Below are 20,547 nucleotides of genomic sequence, written 5' to 3'. Positions count from 1 at the left end.
CAAAAAGATGACCTGAAGAAGATGACCAAGAGGACAAAGAACATGAAGACAACCACCAAGATGCAGAACAACAAGAGACAGAAGAGCAAGAAGCAGAAAAACCAAAAGCAGAAGAACATTAAGCATAAGACTAAAAATCAGAGCAAATGATATTATCTAAATTATAAGCAGAAGAAGACTAAGCAGTGTATGGGAGTGAGTCCGTTCCTCCTCGTGGTACCCCTGGAAAAGGTCTGCTGCTGCAGGCCAAACTGAACGCGGACAAATCCTGTTGTAAATCTTTTGTGACAGGCAGAACGGAAGGTGTAATCTTCAAACTTTTATAGATAACAACTACAGGAATGCCTGTCACAAATAAGAATATGATGAGGAAGAAAAGGAAGAAGATGAAGAAGTAGAATATGAAGAAGAATAATAGTTGAATAAGAAGAATATGAAGAATGTAAAAAAAAATAATAATAGGAAGAAGGTGAAGAAAAAGATGAATAAGGTGAAGAAGAAGTTGATGAAAAAGATGCTGCTGCTGCTGCTGCTGCTGAGGATCATGAAGGAGAAAGTGCGGGAGAAGTAAAAAAGAAGGTGAAGAGCATGGAAGTAGTGAAACATACATATCTGACAAAATTTAAAAGAGGTTAACATAGTCAATATGTTTGTAACGCCGAACATCTTTAAAAAAAAAATTAATTCCTGCTATTCCATTTGATTGGGCTAAACCTCTATGGCTTTAATGTCTCCTCCACCTCCCCCAATACATTCTACATTATTATTAGTTGTTTTTCTTCATGTAGAATTAACCTACAAGGAAAGAAAGGGTTTTTTTTAATTCCGATATTTCTGTCCCATTGAATGGGACTCCGGGATCGGAATCGGCGATACCCGATACTTTTTGGATATCGGCCGATCCAATATTTTTCAATATCGGATGGTATCGCTCAACACTAGTCAGGATGCTTTACTGTTGGTATGACACAGGACTCATGGTAGCACTCATCATTCTTTCAGATGTCCCAAAGAGTCTGAAGGGGGCTTTATCAGTGAAGAAAACATTGAAATTTGAGGTCCATGGCCAGGAAACTTTCTAGGTCAAAATTTGGTGCTCATTCCTCAATAAGCGGGTGGAAAAACCAAATCACAGACATTATGATAAACTCCAAGCACTGATTAGGAAAGAATGTGGGGTCATCAGTCAGGATTTGGTCCAGTAGCCAATATCCAGCTGCAAGGGATAATTGTAGAAGTTTTGGAAATATTGAGTCTTTACATAAGCTCGATGTATTTGTCAATAAAAGCTAAAAAAAATTGTATATATTATATACTAAAAAATACTTATAATTCTACTTCAGTAACCATGGAAACATGACTAAAAGATTGAAAAACACTGAAGCAGCGAGCTTTGTGAAAACCAAAATTTGTGTCCCAAAACCTTTGGCCACGACTGTACTTTCAGGGTGAAGATTCCAGCAAATCGTGGACTTTCACTTGCCTTAAATATGTAGTTTTTCTCACCTGGAGTAAATATCAGAGTTCTGCTGAATTTGGCATGGTTTAGGTTTTGTACCTTCGCCTTTCCATTTTGAGATATGGTCCCATCTTCCCTGTATGTCAATCTAATGTTTAAATCCAGATCATTGTGATCCATAAGAAGACGCCTACACAGAAGAGTTGGGGACAGGGCTAGACTGGCCATCTGGCAATTCTGGCAAATGCCAGAAGGGCCTGTCTGGTCATGGGCCACCTTGTCTGCTACATTGTTATCAAAAACTGCAGCCTCAAAATGCTTATACTGTTAACAGTTGTGACGGAGAACAAAGTGGCTGGCTCTGTCACTTACTCCAGCAGGCTGCGGAAGTCTCCTGTGACCTGCCGGAGGCCAGCACAAACAGCGGACGTTAGCAGTGCAATGATGTCACTACATCGCGCTGTCACCCAGCATCCACTGCAAGAATGCATAGAAGAGTCAGACGCTCTGGAGGATGAGGTATCTGGGGGAGTACAGGGATTTTTTTATTTTTGGGATGTTGTGGGGGACCATCACACTATATAGGGCGATGTGAGTTGGACCATCATAGTATATAAGGGGCTGTGGGTTGGACCACCATACTATATTGTGTAGTGTTGGGGGGACCATCATACTATATGGGGGACTGCTATAAAGGGGGCTATGAGGTGAATCATCATACTATATGGGGGGCTGTTGGGGGTAGCATAATACTACATAGAAGCTGTAAGATGTACCATCATAATATGTAAGGAACTGTGGGGTGTACCATCATACTATATAGGGAGGGTGATGGTGGGATTTGGGGGGACCATAACACTGTATAGGGAGCTATTGGAGGGACAATCATACTATATGGGGGACTGTGAGTTGGACCATCATACTATATAGAGGGCTGTGATGTGGACTATCATAGTACATAGGGAGCTATGAGGTGAAACATCAAACTATATTGGGGGTCGTTGGGGGTACCATAATACTATATAGGGGCTGTGAGGTGTACCATAATAATATATAGGGAGCTGTGAGGTGTACAATCATACTATATAGGGGACTGTTGAGGGATTCCCATACTATATAGGGGACTGTGGGAGGGAGCATCATACTATATGGAAGTCTGTGAGGTGGACCATCATACTGTACAGGGGGCTGTGATGTGGACCATCTTACGATATAGGTGACTGTGTGGGGGATAATCATGCAGTATTGGGGCTTTGGGGGATCTTCATAGTGTATGGGGGATTTATCATATTGTGTGGGGAAGCCATCTTGCTGTGTAGGGTGGTTGTGGTGGACATCATACTCTGTGGGGTGGCTGTGGTGGACATTATACTGTCTGGAGGTTTATGGGTTACATTATACTACGTTGGGACTGTGGTGATCATCATACTGTATGGGATGGCTATGGGGACATCATACTGTATGGGGCTGAGGGGTCTTCATACTATTCATGTGGCTTTGGTGGACATCACAATTTATATAGAGGTCTGTGGTGGACATCATACTGTGTGGGGGTCGGTGGTGACAATCTTACTGTGTAGAGTGCTGTGGAGCATCATGCTTTGTGTAAAGTTTGTGAGGCAATCACATTGTGTGGGGCAGTAGCGTAGCTACCAGGGGGGCGGGGGGGTGGTGGCCCCGGGCCCCGTGCTCTGAGAAGGCGGTGGGGGGCCCCGATGCCCCCCACCTCTCAGCCAGCAATGTCGTCCTGGGCTATTCTGTGCGCACAGGACCCGTGATGAGGTCACAGGAGGGGCGGAGTCAGGGGTCACATGATCAGGGGCTTCAGTGGCTGCAGGACTCTGCTGTGCTGGTTGTCATGGTGCTGGCAGGATGAGGTGAAGTTTCTGTGTGGAGTCAGGAGGGGTTTACAGGGTGGATGTAGCAGAGCTGTGTGTGTATGAGGTGTACGGAGTTGCGGAGCCGTGTGTGTAGAAGGTGTACGGAGCAAAGATATGCATGTATGAGGTGTACAGAGGAGCGGAGCCATGTGTGTATGGGGTGACCGGAGCCGTTTCTGTACAAGATGTACGGAGCGGAGCCGTGTGTGTATGGGGTGTACGGGGTGTACAGAGCAGAGCTGCGTGTGTACAAGGTGCACGGAGCAGAGCAGTGTGTGTACAAGGTGCACAGAGTGGAGTCGCATGTGTACAAGGTGCACGGAGCGGAGCCATGTGTGTACAAGGTGCACGGAGCGGAGCCATGTGTGTACAAGGTGCATGGAGTGGAGCCATGTGTGTACAAGGTGTATGGAGCGGAGCCATGTGTGTATGGGGTGTACGGAGCGGAGCTGTGTGTGTACAAGGTGCACAGAGCAGAGCTGCAGGTGTACGGAACGGATCCAGGTGTGTACAAGGTGTCCGGAGCGGAGCCGCGTGTGTACAGCGTGTACAGAGCAAAGCCGCATGTGTACAGAGCAGAGCCGCATGTGTACAAGGTGTATGGAGCGGAGCCGTGTGTGTATAGGGGGTGCGGAGCGGAGCCGTGTGTGTATAGGGGGTATCAGGTGCAGTAATAGGGACACATGCGGCAGCAGCGACTCAGCATTGGGGTATCAAGTGCAGTAATAAGGACACATGCAGCAGCAGTGGCTCAGCATTGGGGTATCAAGTGCAGTAATAGGGACACATACGGCAGCAGTGGCTCAGTATTGGGGTATCAGGTGCAGTAATAGGGACACATATGGCAACAGCGGCTTAGTATTGGGGTATCAGGTGCAGTAATAGGGACACATACGGCAGCAGCGGCTCAGCATTGAGGTATCAGGTGCAGTAATAGGGACACATACGGCAGCAGTGGCTCAGTATTGGGGTATCAGCAGGATGAGGGGTTTGTGCAGGCTGGAATATGAGAAGTGAAACATGTCTTTCTTGAATTCTCTGTAGCTGAGTCCTGGCTGGAGGAGTTGTCATGTCGGTCTGGTCCAGATGGAAAAGACGTGAAAAGTGACCGATTCCATCAGAAAGAACGTCAGCGGTAAGTCACCAACTATAACTGTGCAGTAATCACTTATATGTTTTATAGGACTCGTATTTACCACTGACCATATGGCGGTAATATCCATATTGGTCTTTATACAGGGATTATTTTCAGTAACAGCGCAGTCATCTCCTACAGCCACTATTTGAGTGTGTCACCGAGTTGTAATCAAAGTTACCTAGTTAGGGGCCCACTCCGAAGTTTCGCCCCCCCTGAACCGAAACCCTAGCTACGCCTCTGTTGTGGGGGTCATCAAACTTTGTAGGGGCATAATACTCTACAGAGAGTGGTAATATAGTGAGTGAGACCACTTAGGGGCTTTATTCGCGGCAAAATAACTGTCTAAGGCTGGTTTCACACTAGCGTTTTATTGCGCAGCGCATCGTGTGCTATCGGTCGCACGCGCAATGGTCCCCTATCTTTAAAATGGCAGGCGCAGTGTCTAGCAATTGCACGCGTGGCTCAGCATTTCAGTGCGCTGCGCATTTAACAAGTGTGCGACCAGATGCGCCGGACGCTACATGTTGCATTTTTGTTCCGCCCAACCTCTTTAAAAATGCGCATGCGCGCGTCAGCACACGCAATGCGCAAAAAAATAGCATTAGAGTCTATGGGGGCGCTGACGTGCGCATTGTAGTGCGCATGTCAGCGCTTTGCAAGTGCACGCGATTTCAGAGTAAACAATGTCTAGATTGTCTTGTTTTGGTGAAGGGTACATAAAAGAAGGGCTTTGTAGTGCCAGATCATCACTCTCCAGACAGACTGGAAGACAAGACAAGACACCCACCCACCAGCGAGAATCCATTATAGTTTGGAGAATACAGCACTGTAATGTGAGTATAAACCAATGTATGTGAGCCTTTTCTTTTAAAAAATATATAATGTACTAATGTTTTTTTTTCCCCAGCATGTCTTCTGGATCAAAATATTCTCCTACCAGGCAAGAATTGGCAGATGCAGAGCTTGAGGTGAGTATTTTGCTGCCTTTGTGTAAGTATACCGGCCTCTACAAATTGGTAATTATTTCTGTTCTTTTTCAGACCTCAGCATCGGACCAGCCAAGTGAGCCGGAACAGCGTCCACAACGCACGGCGGGAAGGAGAAGTACTTTAAGTATCCTTTTTTTTGTTTTTTTTGCCTATTAATGTTTTGTTTTCCTGTTTTTCTGGCCTGCTTTTCTCCCCATTTTTTTTGTTTGTTTTCATCTATATCATTCTCCACAACTACAAAGATTCTAAATGTATTTCTTTTCTAGGTTCCACAACGGGATGAAGACGTGTATCTAGACAATGAGCAACTCATCAGCCTTGTCCAGGAGCGTGTCCCGTTGTGGGACAGCCGTGACCAGCTGTACAAAGACATTGTGGTGACCCAGCAGCTCTGGAATGAAGTGGCCGCAGCGTTGATGGAGGGCTAGGACAGCGCCTCTGGAACTGTCAAAAAGGCGTTCAGTAAGTATTTCTCTGTTGTGCGATGCTGCATTGACTCTTGTTCCTGATCATACATGTGTGTTTATTGCAAGATATATACTGGCAGTAAACACACAAGTGTCCTCAGGTTCAATAGTGTATGCATTGTGTATTGTCATGCTGTATATTTCATGCTTCACTCTTGTTCCTGAGGATACATGTGTGTTTATTGCAAGATATATTCTTTCAGCAAACACACAAGTGTCTTCAGGTTCAATAGTGTACGCATTGTGTATTGTCATGCTGTATATTTCATGCTTCACTCTTGTTCCTGAGGATACATGTGTTTTTATTGCAAGATATATACTGGCAGTAAACACACAAGTGTCCTCAGGTTCAATAGTGTACACATTGTGTATTGTCATGCTGTATATTTCATGCTTCACTCTTGTTCCTGAGGATACATGTGTGTTTATTGCAAGATATATACTGGCAGTAAACACACAAGTGTCCTCAAGTTCAATAGTGTACGCATTGTGTATTGTCATGCTGTATATTTCATGCTTCACTCTTGTTCCTGAGGATACATGTGTTTTTATTGCAAGATATATACTGGCAGTAAACACACAAGTGTCCTCAGGTTCAATAGTGTACGCATTGTGTATTGTCATGCTGTATATTTCATGCTTCACTCTTGTTCCTGAGGATACATGTGTGTTTATTGCAAGATATATACTTGCAGTAATCACACAAGTGTCCGCAGGTTCAATAGTGTACACATTGTGTATTGTCATGCTGTATATTTCATGCTTCAGTCTTGTTCCAGAGGATACATGTGTGTTTATTGCAAGATATATACTGGCAGTAAACACACAAGTGTCCTCAGGTTCAATAATGTACGCATTGTGTATTGTCATGCTGTATATTTCATGCTTCACTCTTGTTCCTGAGGATACATGTGTTTTTATTGCAAGATATATACTGGCAGTAAACACACAAGTGTCCTCAGGTTCAATAGTGTACGCATTGTGTATTGTCATGCTGTATATTTCATGCTTCACTCTTGTTCCTGAGGATACATGTGTGTTTATTGCAAGATATATACTTGAAGTAAACACACAAGTGTCCTCAGGTTCAATAGTGTACGCGTGTCCTCAGGTTCAATAGTGTACGCATTGTGTATTTTCATGCTGTATATTTCATGCTTCACTCTTGTTCCTGAGGATACATGTGTGTTTATTGCAAGATATACACTGGCAGTAAACACAGAAGTGTCCTCAGGTTCAATAATGTACGCATTGTGTATTGTCATGCTGTATAGTTCATGCTTCACTCTTGTTCCTGAGGATACATGTGTTTTTATTGCAAGATATATACTGGCAGTAAACACACAAGTGTCCTCAGGTTCAATAGTGTACGCATTGTGTTTTGTCATGCTGTATATTTCATGCTTCACTCTTGTTCCTGAGGATACATGTGTGTTTATTGCAAGATATATACTTGAAGTAAACACACGTGTCCTCAGGTTCAATAGTGTACGCATTGTGTATTGTCATGCTGTATATTTCATGCTTCACTCTTGTTCCTGAGGATACATGTGTGTTTATTGCAAGATATATTCTTTCAGCAAAAACACAAGTGTCCTCAGGTTCAATAGTGTACGCATTGTGTATTGTCATGCTGTATATTTCATGCTTCACTCTTGTTCCTGATCATACATGTGTGCTTATTGCAAGATATATACTGGCAGTAAACACACAAGTGTCCTCAGGTTCACTAATGTACGCATTGTGTATTGTCATGCTGTATATTTCATGCTTCACTCTTGTTCCTGAGGATACATGTGTGTTTATTGCAAGATATATTCTTTCAGCAAACACACAAGTGTCCTCAGGTTCAATAGTGTACGCATTGTGTATTGTCATGCTGTATATTTCATGCTTCACTCTTGTTCCTGATCATACATGTGTGTTTATTGCAAGATATATACTGGCAGTAAACACACAAGTGTCCTCAGATTCAATAGTGTACGCATTGTGTATTGTCATGCTGTATATTTCATGCTTCACTCTTGTTCCTGAGGATACATGTGTTTTTATTGCAAGATATATACTGGCAGTAAACACACAAGTGTCCTCAGGTTCAATAGTTTACGCATTGTGTATTGTCATGCTGTATATTTCATGCTTCACTCTTGTTCCTGAGGATACATGTGTGTTTATTGCAAGATATATACTTGAAGTAAACACACAAGTGTCCTCAGGTTCAATAGTGTACGCATTGTGTATTGTCATGCTGTATATTTCATGCTTCACTCTTGTTCCTGAGGATACATGTGTGTTTATTGCAAGATATATACTTGAAGTAAACACACAAGTGTCCTCAGGTTCAATAGTGTACGCATTGTGTATTGTCATGCTGTATATTTCATGCTTCACTCTTGTTCCTGAGGATACATGTGTGTTTATTGCAAGATGTATACTGGTAGTAAACACACTAGTGTCCTCAGGTTCAATAGTGTACGCATTGTGTATTGTCATGCTGTATATTTCATGCTTCACTCTTGTTCCTGAGGATACATGTGTGTTTATTGCAAGATATATACTTGCAGTAAACGCATAAGTGTTCTCAAGTTCAACAGTGAATGCATTGTGTATTCAATTTGTTGGGTTGCCGAATTGACTGTCAAGTTCACTCCGGTGTGTGTTGATACAGATGTTACCATCTGTGCATTGTATAATATAATTTTTTTTTTCTTTGCCATTTTCTCAACAGTGGACAAAGTCCGCACACATTGGCGCTCGATGAAGGACCATTTTAAAACTGATGTTCGTGCTGAGGGACAGGTTCGCAGTGGCTCAGAGGCAAGGAGAAGAGCCAAGTACCACTATCATCGCGCGTTGGAATTCTTACGACCAGTCCAGAGCGTAATTTTTGTTTTGTTTTGTTTTATTGAACCTAATCGTTCATTTTCTATTCCACAGCTGATCTGTCTTGAAAATGCTTTATACTAATGTTTAGCTTTTGTTTCCACAGCACCTGGAGCAGCACCCAGCAACCTGTCTCGGGAGCGGTTCTTCATCGATCGACCTCGGACCCGTCCCAGCCATCCGACAGCCAGGAAGCAAGTTGCAGGTCAGCAACACAGACAGCTGGTGACCAGGAAGCTGGTCCATCAGGTGTTCCCCTATCCCAGGTCTCTGCCACTGGTTATGCGGGCACTACCCGCCAGCGGCAGAGAGCCTCGGATAGGCCTGTCTTGCCCGAGTTCATGTACTTGAGCGAAGCCTTTCATGCCAGTCTCAAGACGCTGTCCGAAAGAGTAGAAAGTGGATTTTCATTAATGGAACGTGGTTTTAACTACATCAAACACCTCTTCCACTCTTCCGCACAGCGCCTTGAATGGCTGGAGGCCGACCTCAATAGATCAGCGCACCATTTCTTTAGTAAGATTGAACGGGGCATGGCGGATCACCTTAGTCCTGAGCAACAGCTGACTGTGTTACACGCCTGCAACACTACTTACTTGCAGGCTATGCAGCAGAATCAGTACATGCAGCAGTCAGTGGTGTCATTCCCACCTGTGCCACCACTGACTCGCTTCACCACAGTACCGACTTCTGCTGCATATCAATGCACGGCCACATGCATTCCTAGCCAAGCCGGACACCACAATACAACACAAATGTTGAGTGCTGCTGGACACTCCACCACCGCCACCACCATGTCAAGCGCTGCTCCGGTCTGGAGCACCAGTACTGCCATGGCGACATCAGCTTGGCGCACAAGCCCAAAATCATCTTGGGCCACAGCAACCTCTTCTCCTGTTCGGAGCACAGAGAGATCATCATCTTCGGATCGGAGCACCGCCACTTCTTAACTGTATGAGAGCACCGCCACAACTTCACACCATTCAAGGACCACCGCCACCACCCCTCTTCAGAGGAGCACCACCACCACCCCTCTTCAGAGGAGCACCGGCACCACATCCCTTCATAGGATTACCGCCACCAATTCGCCTCCTCATAGCACCGCCACCACTCATCAGTGGAGCACCGTCACCACTTCGCCTCCTCATAGCAATGCTACCACTCATCAGAGGAGCACTGCCACCACTTCGCCTCCTCATAGCACCGCCACCACTCCTCATCAGAGAAGTGTGGCGCCCCTGAGGCTTCAGTCGCCACAGAGGTACTGCACCTTCTCCTAAGGTGTAGTGCCCCACCATCCAGGTAAGGTGGGAACTCCTGACCACACTCCACACCTGCATTCCACACAGGATAGTTCAGTGGGGCCACCTAACAGCTTCAGGCTGGGGGTTAGCAGAGCACCCCTCGTGGAACCCTGCTTCGTAACCCGAGATGTGCTGGGAGGCGGGTGGAGAGAGATGATACAAAAGAGTGGGAAGAGTGAGAGTTAGTAGTTAGTTGGTTAGAGGAGAGAGAAGAAGGGTGTCTGAGGGACGTGCTGCAGCAGGTCCCAGTGATCTGGGCTGCTGGCACGAGAAAGACCAGAGAAAGAGACTGATAAGATTGATAACCTAACCTTCCATAAGAGAGATAGAACAGATTGGAACGAAGGAGAATAGAAGGACGGTGGAAAGCTGGTTGAAGAAAAACAGAGAACCCTTCCAGTCCTGAGAGTGCAAAGGCCGGGGCCCGGTCCCCGAGGTTGATTGGATCTTTATGTCCGGCAACAGACACCGGAGGAGTAGTGAGCCGCTAACGCCTTGCTCCCATCATAGACTTGGGACACAACAGCAACTGAATAGAGAGCCGGGACACAGAGAGGAGTCCCCGAAGCAGGCTACAGCTGTCTGTCATACAAGTAGAGACTAGGAACACCTAGAGAGAGGCATTCCAGGGTAACTAAGTACTGGAGTGCTTCGCACCTAAAGGCGCATTGGAGGAGTCGTTCAGTGAAGGTACATATTGGCGGAGTGTGGAAGGGAGAACCCTATCTAGCCTGGAGGTTGGCTGGAGCCCTGACCTGGAGAACACAGTACAGAGGCAGGCGTGTGTGTGAACTGCAAACAGTGAGTAAAGCCTTGGAACTGCACACCCTGGTGTCCTCCAGTTATTCCAGCACCGCAACACCTGAGTAACCACATCTATACCATTCTGCGCCTCTCCTCATCCATTGCACCTACACTGCCCTGGGACTACAGCTCCACCTGTGGGGAGCTACACCATCTTTGCTGCACCACACCATCAGTCCCAGCGGATCTGCAAGCAGCGTTGGCTCAACATCTTACTTGCCAAATACCACGGGTGGCGTCAAAAACTATCCATATAATCTATTACACCATTAACATCACCGCCATTGATATTGGGCGCCCAGGGCCACGGACCGGGTCACCTCTGCTGTGACACATTCCCACCTTGACACCGGCCCGGTACCGAGTACCCCGCTGCCCTGGGCGAGCGAGGACGACCCAGAAGTACCGCCAACACTTCGCCTGATAGGAGCACCGCCACCACTTCTCCTACTAGAAGCACCGTGCACAATTCACCTTCGATGAGCACCGACACCACAATCTCTCCTCCAAGGAGCACCACCACAGAGCACCCTAGGGGAGACCCACATTCCTTATTTTTTTCTGCACGATCACAGTGCACCAGCTCCAGGCATTCAAGTAATATAAGGCGGTCACGCGGTGCTAGTCGATCCAGGCTGGTGACTCCTGCCCCAAAGAAGACCAAGAAACAAAAGACTTTGTTAGTCAGTCCCCCCTCTCCTTCTGATGTTTCTCAACCTGCCTCCTTTTCCATGCCTGAACTCCCTTCCCCCACAAATTTAGTTGCCCCTTCACCTAGAACCCCTTCCTCCATTTCCAGCCGTTCCTCCTCTCTCCACACCCCTAAAGTATCCCATTCTTCCCACAAACCTCCTGCAAAGTGAAAATAATTTTTTTATTTTGTAACTTAAAAAATAAAAGTTTAATTTTTTTTTTCTAAAAAGGTTTGGTTAATGTGTCTTTTGCCGCATACACACACTGCGCCGTACACACACTGCGCCGTACAGTTTGTGTTTTTGGGAACATATAGCTCCAGTAATGACACATGTTTTGTGTGTCAATCTTGGAGATATGTGTTGTCAAAACAACAAATCTATATGACTTGCAATTTCCAAATCCCCTCAGTGTCTTTTCACAGGTAATATCGCAAAGACTGAACAGAGTACTGTTATGAATGGGTCACCGAGGAGAAAAAGGCAAAACAAGCTAAGTCACAGAAAACCAGAGAGGTTGGTAACTATGCAGATTGCAGATCCCTGATCTTACCACACAACTAACAGTAGCCGTGGAGCGTGCCTACGATGTTCCTAGATGCCTCGACACGGCCAGAGGGCTAAATAAGCCTAAAGCAAGAAAAGGGAAAACTAACCACCCCAGAGCAGACCCCAAAGGAATAGATAGCACCCACACATGTATTGACGGTGAAACAAGATGAAGGCACAAACACAGGCAGGAAAATAGGCTGAGCAAATGATGGGGCCCAAGCTAACTAGAAAGGAAAGGAGAGACACTGTCTGCAACCTGCAAAAAACCCTACAAAAATAATGTCCAACACTTCTGATAGCAAAATTAACCCTGAAGTCACTAGGCTTCTCCCACTATATCAGCACTCTGAAATATTCTGAGACAGAGCAAAAAGAGGCCAATCTAATAAGGGACAAAAAGCAAATTGGCAAAATACTGATAAATAAGAGTGGAAATTCAGCACAGCCCCCAGCAGGGGCTGGCTGACCACACCAAAAAACTGAATAAACCAACAAAATCAAGTGTGAACATTAACAGAAAAACTTAGCTTTATATGACTGGAACAGAGCTGAAAACCAAGAGCTGACAAGCCAGAAGGAATCACCAGCAACTGAATAGGTCATCGGCTGTCTTAAATCCAATCTGAGACTCCTGAGATCCAATCGTCATCCTCATTCTCAGGTGGGAGATCTCCACCGATCAAATCAGCCTTTCTACCTCCTGTTACCACCAGAGGGAGTCTGGAAGGAGAACTCACAACTGGTGAACCAGAGAATGAACTCACAACAGTACCCCCCCTTGAGGAGGGGTCACTGAACCCTCATCCACGCCACCAGGCCGATCAGGATGGGCCCGGTGAAAAGCACGAACCAATCTATTGGCATGAATATCGGAGTGTTATGAATGAGTCACCGAAGGAGGAAAAAACAAAAATACAAGCTAAGTCCAGAAAACTGGAGAGGTTGGTAGCTATCGGATTGCAGACCCTTGATCCTATCCACAACAACTAACAGTAGCCGTGGGGGGTTCCTACGATGCCCTAGACCCCTCGATCACAGCCGGAGAACTAAATAGGCCTAAAGAAAGAAAGGGGAAATCTAAACTGCCCCAGAGCAGACCCCAAAGCAATAGGCAGCCCCCAACATATAATGACGGTGAATCAAGATGAAAACACTAACACAGATAGAAAGATAGGTTGAGCAAATGATGGGGCCAAAGCTAACTAAAAAGGACAGGATAGAAAAGCTGCTGTCTGCAATCCGTAAAAAACCCTACCAAAAAATGTGCCAACCGACTGATAGGAAAAACAGGCCCTGAAGTCGCTAGGACTTCAAAAAGACTATATCAGCACTCAGGTAAATTCTGAATACAGAGCAAAGAGACAAACTGATCAGAGACAAAAATGGAACTCAGCACACCCCCGACCAGGGATGGCTGAACTCCAAAAAACAAGGTAAACAAAACAAAACTGATAAGTTCAATAGCAGAGCAAAAATTTATCTTTGGGAAGCAGGAATTAGACTGGTCTCCAAGAATCCAGCAGAGAACTCACCAGCGACTCAGAAGGGCGTCGGCTGCCTTATATCCAGTCAGAATTTCCTGTTACCCAGTCATCATCTACCAGATCAGGTGTTTGGTAATCAGCCTCACTACCTTCCTTCACCAGAAGAGGGAGTTCATCAGACATCGACGGGGAAGGGGAAAATGAACTCACAACATCGGAGGCAGAGACCCAAGAATTATCCTCCTGACCATAACCCTTCCATTTGACCAAATACTGGAGTCTCTGTCTAACCAAACGAGAATCCAATATTTTCTCTATCTCATATTCCACATTGCCTTCAACCAACACAGGGTCAGGAGGTACTGCCATAGGAACCACTGGCTCAACAAACCTCTTCAACAGAGATTTGTGAAATATGTTATGGATCTTGAACATAACTGGAAGAGCCAATCGAAACGAATCAGGATAAAGAATTTCCAAAATCTTATAAGGACCAATAAATCTTGGCTTAAATTTAGGAGATGCGACCTTCATAGGAATATTCTTAGACGACAACCAAACCATATCACCCACTTTAAACCGGGGACCAATGGTCCTATGCCGGTTGGAAAATCGCTGGGCCTTTTCCTGAGAGAGTGACAACTTATCCACCACTTGGTCCCATATCTGATGCATTCTCTTAACCACAGTGTGCACACCTGGGCAGGATGAAGATTCCACTTGCCCTGAAGAGAATCGAGGATGAAATCCAAAATTACAGACAAAGGGTGACACCAAAGTGGCAGAACTAGCTCTATTGTTCAGTGCGAATTCGGCCAAGGGCAAAAATGAGACCCAATCATCCTGATCAGCAGATATAAAACATCTCAAATAAGACTCCAAGGTCTGGTTTGTTTTCTCAGTCTGTCCATTGGTCTGGGGATGAAACGTGGAGGAGAAGGATAACTGAATTCCCAGATTGGAACAAAAGGCTTTCCAGCATCTGGAAACAAACTGGACTCCTCTGTCGGACACAATATTCTCAGGAATCCCATGTAACCATACCACCTGTTGTAAAAACAAGGGCACCAACTCAGCGGAAGATGGCAACTTTGGGAGTGGTACAAGATGGACCATCTTCGAAAATCTATCACAAATCACCCAGATAACAGTCATTCTCTGACAGACAGGAAGATCAGAAATAAAATCCATTGAGATATGGGTCCATGGCCTCTTGGGCACCGGCAGGGGCATCAGCAACCCACTAGAACGAGAACAGGGTTTAGACCGAGAACAAGTCCCACAGGACTGTACAATATTCCTGATGTCACGAGATAAGGCAGGCCACCAAAACGACCGACTCACCAAATCTCTGGTACCAAAAATACCTGGATGACCAGCCAATGCGGAGCAATGAATTTCAGACATCACTCTCTTTCTCCACTGGTCAGGAACATACAATTTTCCTATAGGGCAACGCTCAGGTTTATCCTCCTGAAATTTCTCCAGGGCGCGGCTCAAATCGGGCGAAATGGCAGAAAGAACTACCCCCTCACCTAGGATGGTAGTAGGCTCGGTCACACTAAGAGAATCGGCAAAGAAACTCCTAGAAAGGGCGTCTGTCTTAACATTCTTAGTGCCCGGAAGAAAAGAGACCACAAAATTAAAACGCGTGAAAAACAAGGCCCATGTAGCCTGTCTAGGATTCAAGCGTTTGGCTGACTCCAGATGAATCAAATTCTTGTGATCGGTGAGGACCACAACTTGATGTCTAGCTCCCTCCAACCAATGTCTCCACTCCTCAAATGCCCACTTGATGGCCAACAATTCCCGATTCCCCACGTCATAGTTGCGTTCAGATGGGGAGAACTTTTGAGAAAAGAAGGCACAGGGATTCATCTTAGAAGTCACAGGGTCTTTTTGGGACAAAACAGCTCCTGCACCAATCTCAGAAGCATCTACCTCCACCTGAAATGGAAGTGAGACATCAGGTTGCCATAAAACTGGAGCTGAAGTAAATCTCTGCTTAAGCTCCTGAAATGCTGAGATAGCCTCAGGAGACCAATTCAGCACATCAGCGCCCTTCTTGGTCAGATCAGTCAGTGGTTTGACAATACCAGAAAAATTACCTATAAATTTACGATAGAAATTAGCAAAACCCAAAAACTTTTGGAGGGCCTTCAAAGAAGTAGGCTGAACCCAATCATAAATAGCCTGTACCTTGGCCGGGTCCATTTCAATAGTCAATGGAGATAAGATAAATCCCAAAAATGAAATCCTCTGTACACCAAAGAGGCATTTCGATCCCTTAACAAACAGGGAATTCTCCCTCAAAATCCGGAACACAGTCCGGACGTGTTCCACATGAGAGTCCCAATCCTTGGAGAAGATCAAAATATCATCCAGATAGATGATCAAAAACTTATCCACAAGGTCACGGAAAATATCATTCATAAAGGACTGGAAAACAGAAGGGGCATTAGTGAGCCCAAAAGGCATCACCAGGTACTCAAAATGTCCCTCCAGAGTATTAAACGCCGTCTTCCATTCATCCCCGTGCTTGATGCGAATAAGATTATACGCCTCCCTGAGGTCAAGCTTAGTAAACCAGCAGGCACTCTTAACTCTGGAGAATAAATCAGACATCAGAGGTAACGGGTACTGATATTTAACCGTCATCTTGTTAAGGGAACGATAATCAATACACGGTCTTAATGACCTATCTTTCTTGGCCACAAAAAAAACCCAGCACCTAAAGGTGACGAGGATGGTCTAATATGACCCTTCTCCAATGACTCCTTAATATAGGATCGTATAGCATCATGTTCGGGTACTGATAAGTTGAAAAGCCGACCCTTGGGAAATTTACACCCAGGCATCAACTCAATTGCACAGTCATAACTCCTATGAGGAGGCAAAGACGCAGACTTGCTCTCACTAAATACATCAGAAAAATCGGCTAGATAATCAGGAATATCATGAGACTGAGAAGAATTGGAGAAAACAGGAGCGTCCCTAAGAACACACTGACAACCCCAACTCACCACAGATCCAGATTTCCAATCCAAAACTGGATTATGAGTTTGCAACCAAGGAAAACCCAGAACAATAGTATCATGCAGATTATGCAGCACCAAAAATGTACAATTTTCTAGTTGGTCTGGGACAACTCGCATTGTCACCTGGGTCCAAAACTGAGGTTTATTCTCCGCCAAAGGAGTATCATCAATACCCCTCAAAGGAATAGGCGTCCGCAGCGGCGTCATGGAAAAACCACAACGTTTAGCAAAGTCCAAATTCATCAGATTCAACGCTGCTCCTGAATCCACAAAAGCCTTCGTGGAAAACGTGGATAAGAAGCAGATCAGCGTAATTGCCAAAAGAAACTTAGGTTGTATACTGCCCACAGCAAATGTGTGTGCAAAACGTTTCTCTCATTTTGGGCAGACAGAAATAATATGAGAGGCATCTCCACAGAAAAAACACAGCTTATTACGCCTTCTAAACTCCTGACGTTGCGCCCTAGACAAAACCCCATCACATTGCATAGGCTCAGACGTTTGTTCAAAAGGTGGCAGCACCTCTCGTGTAGTTTTACGTTCACGTAAACGCCGATCAACTTGAATGGCTAAAGACATAGAATCATCCAGACCAGAGGGAACAGGAAATCCCACCATAATATCTTTTACGGTCTCTGATAAACCCTTCCGAAAGAGAGCTGCCAATGCACTATCATTCCATGTAGTAAGGATCGCCCACATTCGGAATTTTTGACAGTATAACTGCAGAATCCTGACCCTGGTTTAATGCCAACAGGGTTCTCTCAGCTTGATCAACAGCATTAGGTTCATCATACAACAACCTCAAGGCTTGAAATAATGCATCCATATTAGTCAGAATAGGATTTTCAGGTGTCAGAGAAAAAGCCCAATCCTGGGGATCGCCGCGCAGCAAGGAGATGACAATTTTAACATGCTGCACAGAGCTCCCCGATGAGTTAGGCTTCAAGGCCAGAAATAATTTACAATTATTCTTAAAATTCAGAAATTTAGACCGATCCCCAGAAAACACATCAGGAGTAGGGATCTTAGGTTCAGCAGCATGTGACTGAATGAGGTAGGTGGAAATTCCCTGCACTTCAGCAGCCAGCTGCTCCACACGATCAGACAATTGCTTAATCTCCATTAGGAAAAAGAGAAAAAAATCCTCCTACGGCCCCAGAGAAAAAACCATTACAAAGGGCTGTGGCGGACCTTCGGTGTTGGGAAGAGGTCGTGGCATGGGAAAATTGAACTGGTTGCCATACAACCTCCGGCCCATGTCAGAGTTCTTAAAAGCCTGGGAGTCATTTCCACGGCCAAATGCCCCAATGTCCACTGCAAGAAGCATACAGTCTGCATCAGAAATGGCCATGAGTACTGTAGAGAAGCACTTTTTATAGTTGTAGTACTCTGATACAGTTCTCTTGGGTTTTATAATCCTGATGTGTTTCCCATCCACCACACCCAAACAGTTAGGAAAATTGCAGACAGTCCAGAATTTTTCTGCATTTTCAATCCACTTTTCCCCGGTGGGCAGGGGCAGAAATTCTGGACAGAGAACGTCCCACAAAGCCCGGCAGGTGTCCACAACTATTCCAGACAAAGTGGATATTCCAAGACGGAACTGGAAGTGCAGAGAAGAGAGGGTCTCTCCAGTAGCCAGGAATCTGGGACGCAAAGAAACAACCAAAATTAATATTTGTGTATATGTGTTTTTACCACAACCAAAAACACATAAAAAAGGGCATACCAATGAATAAAAACGCATCTTTTTCTTTAATAAATGGTAGAAAAATAATGCTGCAGCCCAAGTACATGTCAGTTCAAGAATTCTGCCAACATAGAATAGTACATCAGAGAACAAAAAAAATTAGGCAGGCATTAGTTTTGCAATACTACGTACGTACCGTAATGTGACCAGGAGACGTTCCTCAGGAGGAATTGCACGACGGAGCTGTGTGTCCTGTCTCCGGATGACATCTTGTACACAACCAAGCAAATCCCTGAAGCTTTGTTGGGACATCCGTGTGTAATCAGTAAATTTCTCCGTATTTGCCTGGAGCTCGCTGTAGAGGGTGTGGTACGCTCCACGGCTCTCCCGGAGTTCAACAATTGGATGAATCCACAAACGCCGCCGCTGCCATCTTCGCTGTCTCTCTCTCCCTTTGTTCATGCAAGCAACTGCATAAGCCTGAGCCATCCTGATGTCCAGATCCAAGTTGAAGTGAAAACTCTTCCAGCGCAGATCCATGTCGTCAAGAAAAAAAACAAGCAAATGTGAAGAATAGCTGAAAACAGGGTCTATATAAAGAATTCACATAACATACGTCCACTGCTGTCCAATTGGTGGAGTCTGTTGCACTAATTGGTCAAGGATTATTACTCATGTGATTGTGACATCATGCGCTATAAAAATGCAAACGCATGAAAAACGCTTTAAAACGCATACACACGCTGCGTTTGTTTTGCCTTAATGCTCACAATGAGGCGAGAAAAAAGCGCAGCGTTTACAAGCGTTTGTAAGTGTTTATGTCATGCGTTTGATGTGCGCACGAAAGGCAGCGCAATAAAACACTAGTGTGAAACTAACCTAAGTTCTGCAATACATTTCCTTCTCTATTACTTAAAATGTTGGGAGATATTCTCTTCTTTGATTGTGACATGATAGGACTTTATTATGGGGCGCCTATTAGGTCTATGTATACCCCTGCTCAGGAGCCTTATTACAATGAAAAATCACTGAGGATAATTATTATAAGGAGGCACAATGGGGGATTGTTATCATTTTAGGAGAAGCAAGGAGTCATTATTAATATTAATAAAATAAAGCACGACCTCGCTCAATGCAAGTGAAATTAGGAAAGCCGAGAACAATTAGTTGAAATGTGGCCGGAGGTGTGAAAATCGCATACTTGTAGTCACATGATGGCCGCTCCCAATGCCGACACCGGAGAATCCTCACAGTGTGCGCTATCAAGATTCAGAAGTCTGAAGTTACATAGACTTTAACCTCAACCCCTTTAACGATAAAGAGAAAAGAGGGCTACATTTCAGGAACGGATAGATCCAAGACCAAGACAAAAAAAAATCACCCAGTTCAGGAGACCAGCAGCTTTTACACAAGGTGAAAAAAATTACATATTTAAAGGGAACCTGCCACGCGAAAAAAAACCACTATTAACCTGCAGATATGGAGTTAATCTGCAGGTTTATAGCGCTTTGGATCTGCCTGATGCTGGAGTTTAGACCCCCAGCAACATTTGGCGTTTAGTCACAGGGGTGGTGCCGGCACAGGTTCAGTCGTCGCTCTGTGTATAGAGCATTCACCCCCTTGCACTGACTGGCAGCAGCTCAGCGCTAGGGTCGGCTCTGCACACAGAGTAGTGTCCAGGCCCGGATTGGCCACTTACCCAACCGGGAATTTTCCTGCTGGGCCGCCATTTTCATGAAGTTATGGGCCACTTGCCGCCGCAGCGGCGGCGGCAGCCGGTCGGCCTCCTTTTTCCTGCCGCCAGCCCTTTAAATTTTCTGGCAAGGCGGCAGGCAGAGGCACCCTAGGGGGTTAAAAACGTGCCGCGACGTGGTGACGCTGCACGTCGTCGCTCGAGAGGGCCCCGCCCCCGGACCGGAACAGGAGGAAACCTCTGTCTCTGGCGGCCGCGGGCATTTTTAATTTGAGCGTGTGGGCGACCCATGGGCCATGATGTGAGTGACTCAGGCGAAGCGAGCCTCTACATGTGTGTGCTAGCTGCACATCCCCACTACATGTGACGCAGTACCAACACCAAGTGAACTGATCTTCAAAAATTTAATCTACCATGTGGACTTAGAGGAAAAGTTGAGAACAAAGTAGGTGGGACTTTTTTGGCAGGTTA

General features: G+C 45.4%; 1 long non-coding RNA gene across 1 annotated transcript in view; it reads right to left on the bottom strand.

Moving 5' to 3' along the window:
- The window catches only part of LOC141088143 (uncharacterized), a 30,252-nt gene extending 11,268 nt beyond the window's left edge, over window positions 1-18,984 (bottom strand). The window contains exon 1 of the long non-coding RNA XR_012231848.1: window positions 18,580-18,984. This is a non-coding gene — a long non-coding RNA (uncharacterized lncRNA). The remainder of the gene's footprint in view (window positions 1-18,579) is intronic.
- Between the last annotated feature and the right edge of the window lie 1,563 nt (window positions 18,985-20,547).

Source organism: Dendrobates tinctorius, unplaced genomic scaffold (genome assembly GCF_039654945.1).
Source record: "Dendrobates tinctorius isolate UK_male_01 unplaced genomic scaffold, ASM3965494v1 ptg000037l, whole genome shotgun sequence".
In the NCBI taxonomy this organism is placed as follows: domain Eukaryota; kingdom Metazoa; phylum Chordata; class Amphibia; order Anura; family Dendrobatidae; genus Dendrobates; species Dendrobates tinctorius.
The sequence above is the reverse complement of the archived record's forward strand: the minus strand, read 5'-3'. Positions and strand labels throughout refer to the sequence as shown.